General features: G+C 42.1%; 1 long non-coding RNA gene across 1 annotated transcript in view; it reads left to right on the plus strand.

The window, feature by feature from the left end:
* Positions 1–7,932, plus strand: part of LOC135181214 (uncharacterized) — a 73,779-nt gene extending 65,847 nt beyond the window's left edge. The window contains exon 3 of the long non-coding RNA XR_010304775.1: positions 7,765–7,932. This is a non-coding gene — a long non-coding RNA (uncharacterized LOC135181214). The remainder of the gene's footprint in view (positions 1–7,764) is intronic.
* Positions 7,933–8,452: the final 520 nt, after the last annotated feature.

The following is an 8,452-nucleotide window of genomic DNA, read 5'->3' on the forward strand; positions in this document are numbered from 1 at the left end:
CACTTTGTATTGTGCCTCTTGTACTTGGAGTTTCACTCAACTGGCAATGCAGCCTGTGCAAGGCAGTTATCAAAGAAATGTTCTCTAACTCCTTCCTTGCTGCTCTCATGAGAAACAGCAGAATGTGAAGTGTAATCCTTTGTTTAGGCTTGACAAGTATAATGCTTAAAGCATTAAGAACATTTGAAGAAGCTAAAGAAACCAGACAAGGAATTGTTTTCCTTCGTAGATACCAATACATTTTCATTTACTTCTTTCTATTAACTGGATTTCCTTGACTGTGTCCACAGTGATCTCAATTGTAATTATGGAGCAGTTAACCTGTTCCCCATGCCTAACATAACCCATAATTAGTTGTCTCGTGTCCACAGTTTATGACTCAACTCTGTGTGGTTTTTCTATATCAAAGGCTTGGTTACCAGATTATTTTTTTCTTTACCACAGTACTTGTGCCTGCACTGGCAGAGGGCAGCAAAACCTGAGCACATCTGTTTTGTTTGAGGACAAAACCACCAGAAAACCAAGCAGTTTTATGAAGATCTTACTTGGGTGCTTTCCAAATGCTACACTTGTAGGAGAAACTGTATTCTTGAGGAATGACCCATATATTTACATATTCAGGATGCCATTTGGACATACAAGAAAATCTTTTCCTATCAAATACTATCTTGGAGCTTCATCTGGAAACAAGGGAGACAGAAATATACCTCTTGGGATGGGGATGAGCTACTCTTCTCTACTGACAGGCAAGAGTTTTATAGAATTAGTTCATAAACCTCTATTATATTTCCCTATCTCTTAGGGCTCCTCCTGTGGATGGATGAAATCATCCTGTATGAGACAATAGATTACTTTGATAAATAGATAGCTTTCCTGAATGAGAATTAATGTTTTAATAACTGTTTAGGCAAGCTTTCCATTTGATTAATTTTGCAATGACAAATGGGCAGAGATGTGCATAAAACAAAGAGGCCATTTAGAGTAATGTAAGATTAGAGCCAACTACCATTCAAGAATGGTTAGATTAGAACAATTAAATAACCTAAGTGTAAGCTATAGCATCTGTGTGTGGAGGCAAGCTTTCTGACCACCCTGAACACTGCCTGCTTAGCTCAGCTGCTGCGTCTGAGAGATGAATGCAGCAGCAAAGCAGTGTCATCTGCTCTGAACTGTGTCCTCTGCATTGGACTGGAACAGATACTGCTGGGAAAGTTTCACATTGTTTATCTCTGCAGGAGAGATGTAAATGACAGCTGAGGCCCAACAAGGCCCTGAGCAACCTGACCTAGTGCAGAATGTCCCTGCTTACTGCAAAGTTGACCTTTGAAAGCCCCTTCCAAGCCAAGCCATTCTATGATCTATGATTCTATCTCAGAGCTGAGATATAGCCATTGCTGAGTAGTCTTCATTAATGAGCCTTGTCGTTAAAGGAACAGAACAGTTGTAAAGCTCTGATATCAGATAAGAAAGAAAAATGCCTTGGGGAAAACTTCTTCAAGTGAGTTGGCAGTTTACATGAAATTTGTTGTTGAAGTCTCCCATTTGACCACCAAGACTATAGTTAAGGAGATGAGAAACTAAGTGTGATACGTGTCTTTGATGCTTTTATGGAATGGGCAGTCTCTATTGCCCTGATTCTCTGTTTCTGGAGTGTAGTTCTTTTGGCAACAGAGCAGTGAATACAAAGTCCCTTGCACAATGTTCCTGGCAGCAAGGAATAAATAATCTACTAGTGCTCTGGCTCTTGAAACATAATTAACAAACATGAATAACTGAATTGTACTTCAGTAGAAAGGGAAAATATGATGATTTAGTTATTGTGGCCCAAAGTATCTTATCCAAAAGTTTAGCCCTGATGTGAGTTTAACTAGATCAGAGGCGGCACAATAAGCATCCAGTTCTTCCATTTTCAGTAGAACACACTCAGAAGCAGTGGTCCAGAGGGAAGGAGTTATTGAAACACAAAAATCTATTGCACATTTCAGACATCTTGCAATGAGGGAGGGAGACAGCAAGCTGTCCAGACTTGCACCAGAATACATAGCAAGCAGCACAGACCCTTTGAGTTATACCTTTGCCAGGTTCTACAGACAGAAACCTACAGGCAAACTCCTGAGAGATGCACATAGCAGAATGAGCAACAGTAAAATCAGCCACGACTGTCAATATTCTTGGAGAAGCTGCTGTTATTTTTCAGTCAGTTTTAATATCTCTTCTAATAATACCACACAGTTGTTTTTATACTTAAAATATGAGGGATTGCTGCTGTTCCAACTTTTCCCATCAGAGCAAATAAAAGGATGCTTACTGCCATCCTCTCTCACTGCATCATCCTATGGCGATGTAAGGTGTCCATTGATGCAAGATGTCCATTTATGCTTAAAGTGCAGAATACCTCTTCACAAATACAATTAGAAAAAGGACTTCCTCATGCAGAAATGTTGCAGCTGTAGCTTTGAAAGAAGCTCTGTTTGCTGATTAGCAAAACTGAACTCAGGGTATTGACAGCAGGACTTCAAACGTCATTTTCATCAAGTTTCAGATCAGTCCTCTAATATCTGCTGTCTTGATTTCTGCTGGCTAAAATAAATGTTATTTATATTCAAAGGAAAACCTGTGACAAATCAGACATGACTTCTAGAACTTCTTTCCAAGTCAAAAGTTTTTCTTGTAAGGCTTTCTGTTTGTTAGGTCGTGGGATATTTTACTAATAAAACAAAACCAGGACCCATAAATTCTCAGTTGGAAAAGTCTGGGAAATAAAACCAACAAGAAACAGTAAGAAAATATTTCATACTTAAGGGCAACCAGAAGGCAAAAATTACTGTTAGTCCATGATTTTTTTCATGAAGTAGAGGAGCATGAAAAAGACTAATGAACTATAAATTCAACAGACACATTAAGATGAGAGATTGTGGGAAGCAGAACTTAGGCTCTAGTAGGTAATTTTTGCTACAGTAGTGTGTGGTGTGGGCTTGGAGGATGTATTTCAGCAGTTGCTCTTTCAGCCATTTGCAGGTGGCATTTGACCACTGGTGTAGATTTTATTTCTTTGCAGTCCTGGAAAGGAAGGACAAGGTACAGCTTGAGTTCCTAAGGATTCATTGCACACCTAACCTAAGCAATTTTTCTCCTTTTCTGTGGGTCAGTTTTCCTATGGGAAATGGAAATTACTTTTGCTTTGTTCTGGGCTCCTCAATTCAGGAGAGATGTTGAGATACTGGAACATGTCCAGAGAAGGGTGATGAAATTGGTGAGGGGCCTGGAGCACAGCCCCAGGAGGAGAGGCTGAGGGAGCTAGGGGTGTTTAGCTTGGAGAAGAGGAGGCTCAGAGGTGATGTCATTGCTGTCTACAACTACCTGAAGGGAGGTTGTAGCCAGGTGGGGGGTGGTCTCTTCTGCCAGACAACCAGCAACAGAACAAGGGGACAGTCTCAAGTTGTGCCTGGGGAGGTCTAGGCTGGATGTTAGGAGGAATTTCTTCACAGAGAGAGTGATTTGCATTGGAATGGGCTGTGCCCCATGCAGTCTTTTCTTGAACACCTCCAGGAACAGCAACTCCACCACCTCCCTGGGCAGCCCATTCCAATGCCAATCACTCTCTCTGGCAAGAACTTCCTCCTAACATCCAGCCTAGATCTCCCCTGGCAGAACTTATTGGCTCATTTGAGACGGGAGTCAAGGCATGCTGCTTGTTTTAGCACTGAATCCCAATAGTTTAGAGCAACCCCAGTCTTATAAGCATGTAATTCATCTTAGTCTCCCTGTGAAAGTTTTAAGGATGTTCATGGGCATCCCACTTTTTGAAGATGAACTTGTCAGGCCACCAGAAGCTTCTGCTTTTTACACTCCTTTTTACATCATTCCATACTTTTCATCTCCTGGATTAGTTCCCTTCTGCTGGTCCATGTTGGTCAGTCTGGCTTTCAGCAATGACACAACTTTATAATAATAACAGTGCTGCATTGTAGTTTATGGGCACCCGCAGCTGAAGGATACTAGGCATCTTGACAAAAACAACTCAAAGCTACATGACAATAAACTAAGGCAAAAGGCCTATAAAAAGAGAGCTTGGATGCCAAGAGCTTAAAATCCCTGCACAACAAAACAGGAAAGGAAATGAAGTTATAATCCTTGCCTGCAAATGTGTGCTGGCATATGCAGGAGGCTGGGTGTTCCTGAGGCAAGGGAGGAGACCATCTCTTTTGATCTTCTAAATGAAAAGAACAATGACCAACAACATCAGCCTGAATTGCTGAGAAAGGACACAGGGCTGCTCTGTGTCTTCCTCTTACCCCAAAGCATAAAATTCCATTGGAAAGGCCATGCTGTTCTGAAAATTATGTTCTCTCTCTACCACTTTCCCAAAAAGGTTCACTGTAAAGAATTCCTTCCTCTCTGGGTTTCATTTGTTTGAAGAGATGGCACCTGATCTTTCACACGTCTGTGATGGTCCCAGCTTTAAGCACTTGAACTGGCTAACTAAGCACTCCAGGTAGCCTGTTTTGGAGAACAACTGGATGTATGATATTTATGCATACATAGAACTAATTCCACTCTATATTAATCACCTCAGAACCCAAGGTTTAGTAGTTCTAAGAAACAGGGAGAAAGCATGCTAGCTTGGGGGGGGGGTGTGTGTGTGTCTCTTCAAGTAGCCTATCTATCTTATTATTTCTATGCTTCAAGTGTCTGACCAGTGACGGAAAATACCACAGACATGCTACATCTCCTCTTGTTTTCTTACTTCTGCTTGCTGCAACCTCCCCGAAGGGAGGCTGTAGCCAGGTGGGGGTTGTTCTCTTCTACCAGACAACCAGCAACAAAACAAGGGGACACAGTCTTAGGTTGTGCTGGGGGAAGTATAGGCTGGATGTTAGGAGGAAGTTGTGTACAGTTGTGCATCCAGTTAGGCTGGATGTTAGGGGGAAGTTGTGATTGGCACTGGAATGGGCTGCCCAGGGAGGTGGTGGAGGCACTGTCCCTGGAGGTGTTCAAGAAAAGATTGGATGAGGCACTTAGTGCCATGGTCTGGTTGACTGGCTAGGGCTGGGTGCTAGGTTGGACTGGATGATCTTGGAGGTCTCTTCCAACCTGGTTGACTTTATGATTCTATGATCTTGGCGTCGATATTTACCTTGTGGGACATAAGCCACTAATGATCTGCCAGGGTTGCCTCCAGCACCTTTTGGAAGACATTGTTTTTCCTTAGTCTGTTTCAATTTGAATAAGGTCCTTGACTAGAGGTTTGTTCCTCACTTTAGAGGAGCTAATAACAGGCATTTCATTTTAATTCCAGTGAAAGGGCTTTAAGAAATGGGGCTTTTGGTTTTTCAGTCTGCAGTTCCAGCATCATTCCTTTTATGCTTCTAAATTACAGAGAAGCAAGCTGCCCTGTTTTATGATGCTTTATTTTTTTAAATTACCCAGTGGCTTTGTGGGGAAAGAGTAAGTGAATATTTTTGGTGGTGTTACATCGGCGACGCCTTTCCCATTAGCTCTTGCGATTCTCCCTTCAGGTTTGGTTCAGGGGGGAATGGAAATTAATTTGTTTCAAGAGAATTGGTAATAAAGAACGTCCCCTTTTTGTGCTTTAGTCAGCTTGAAACCAACTCTTAAAAATGTGCACAACATTTTTGACAGAGGCTTTGAATTAACCAGGATTAAGCAGGCTCTATTCTTGCTGCAGAATGCGATTTTCTGGGTACTCTTGCAGTGTGGTTGGCATGGGCCTTGGCTCAAGGAATGAAAATGGAGCCCTTGGGCCAGCCAGCCACAAATGTCACCCCCACCTATCCCTAGCAGCATATCCCAACTTGGCACACATGTGCCCTTGCACACGGGCCTTGATCCAGCTGCGTCACTCATGCAGACGCTGGTGACTGCTGAATCCAGCTGTAGCCTGAAGCAACACATTGGGGTGGTTTTAGAGGTTACAGGGATCACTGATCCATCTTTCAACTAAGGACAGCTATGTTTCAACTTACCCTCAAGCTTCTGCCTTCTGCTATTATTTTTCCTCCATCTCTCCAATTTGAAAGTGTCCTTCAGTATTTTCCCTTTCCATTAAGGAAGTGGACTTCAGCCAACTGACCATGGCAGATCATCTCACAGTTTTCACCCACCCTCATCCCTCCAAGTCGTTGCTGGTTACATCATTTGATGCACCTCAGGCTGCAGTTTGCCTTATTGTTTGTCAGGGCACTGCTGACTCATATTAAGCTTGCTGTCAACCGGCATCCCCCCAGTCCCTTTCTGCAGCGCTGCTCTCCAGCCACTCCTCTCCCTGTTTATACTTGTGCCTGGGATGACTCCATTCTATAAGCAGAGCCTGGCATGCTAGACTTGTTACATTTCATCCAATTAATCACAGCCCAAGACTCCAATATATCTGGATCCCTCTGCAAGGCATCTTGTCCATCCAGAGAGTCAACATCACCTCCTAGTTTGATACCATCAGCAAGCTGGCTAATAGTGCATTCATGATCTTTGGCATGAAACACAAATATGTTCAGACGTGCTTGTGCTGTCTGCCTGTCTCATTGAACAACTATTCACTGCCATGCACTGCCTAATTATCAAAGCCAGTTCTTTACAGGCCTTTGTAACCAAGAAGTTGTATAGGATCATATCTGATGTTGCTCAGATGCAGCCATGGGCCTGTAGCTGTGAAATTGTGCACACTTGTGGTATTTTGTATTTTATATTTCTGCCAGCATGAGAGATAAGCAGTGGAGACTTCTCCAGTAAAGAGTTGCCTCAATTTACTGTTTGGTTAACAAATAAAACATGAAGCATTTCAGAGATTCCAATTACTGAGGAATTTCTACAATAACTTGGGGATTGTTATTTATTTATGGATGTGTAACTGTTTTGATCCATTTCTGCTCGTTTTTTACCCAAGCACTTCTGTTGTATGTGGAGAATGATGCAGCCAGACCACAAACTTTAATATGATCTAGGATTGTCTGTGATGGTTTGAGTGTTACCTGCCCCCCACACACTTAAGAAAATCACTCAGACTAGACTCAGCCAATCTGGAGATTGAAGAATGAAGCTTTATATTTACAGTTCAGCACAACATACAGGCAGGTATTTACAATATCTACAGCTACAGAGAGAAATATCCAAGTTAAAAAGTAATACAGAAACACAACAGCCCTCCCAGAAACCAGAGTCCCCAGGAGGGGCTCCCAACCACCTTTCCACCTTCTTCCCACCCCTCTACCTTATCCCAGACTTTGCCTTAGTTCAAGGTGAGTTTGGAGAGTTGGCCAGGGGAGTTAGGAAGCAGACAGATTAGTCAGGCAGCAAGTTAGAGAGAGAAGTGCATGCAGCCCAGAGCCCAAGGGCAACTGTGTTATCCATATTTATGTTCTTGTTTTTATACATCTCAGCAAGCCTATGAGTGCAGCAGACATCACCATTGTTTCCTTTTCAAAGCCTATAATCTAATTCTTCTCACTAAAATATGCCAGCTAGGCTCAAACTAGCACATTGTCCTTGAACCCCAGGCTTGTCAAATGGCAAAGGTGATCACCTTCCACCACTTTAATATTTGTTGGGCTATATATAGTTGAATTTACAAACATTAACTCTCTGATTTATGGTCAGGCTTCCTTATTCTGTTAACTTCCTTTTGATTCTAAATTTACTCTCCTTTAGTTTATTATGCTTGGTTTACAACAGTAAATGTAGGTATAGAAACACATACTCTGAAGTCCCACTTCCTCCCTGAACTAACTTAATATTGTTTTGTTTCAGCCTCATAGAAACAACACTAGAGGGAAACTAATCCAATTGTCAGGTCAGGAAAATCTCATTGGCTGTGGAATTCCATTTTTTTTCTGGGAATATTAGAACTGTATTATGAATGATAGCATGCTGTGTTGAATCATATATTATTTGTAATATGCTTTTGATTGTCTTTGTATGGCTGGATATATGATTGGGCCAGTTTCACATGTTTTATTGTCGTGGAGTGGCAATACAATGTTGAAAGAAGCAATCTTTCTCTGTGGTATCTTAAATAAAATTTGATTTTTCCTTTGAGATCTTCAAGAAGCAGAAAAAAATTACTCTTGTCTCTCCATATGGCTTGCTACAGCAAAAAGCAAATCCAAAACACCTTCAGGTCATTATGGCCCATTTGCTGTAACACTAGGATTAAATTTTGGCTCAAACAGCAACTGTTCAATTGTAGAAAACAAAAACTCAAGAGGTTTCACAGCTGTAGATAGCAGGAACATGTTAATTTTGGGCTACAGAGTGTAGAAGTCAGCAACCAGCACCTCCATAACCACCACTGCATGGGAAGGGGTGATCCTGGCTGGCTGGCTCAAATATCCATTCCTATGTCTGTGCTCACCCTGATCACTTCTTCACACACCCAGGCAAATCCCCTAGATGTGCATGGCCAGATGCAGACCTGCTCCACACTGTGGAGAGCAGA

The sequence above is a fragment of the Pogoniulus pusillus genome, chromosome 14 (genome assembly GCF_015220805.1).
Source record: "Pogoniulus pusillus isolate bPogPus1 chromosome 14, bPogPus1.pri, whole genome shotgun sequence".
Classification (NCBI taxonomy): Eukaryota; Metazoa; Chordata; class Aves; order Piciformes; family Lybiidae; genus Pogoniulus; species Pogoniulus pusillus.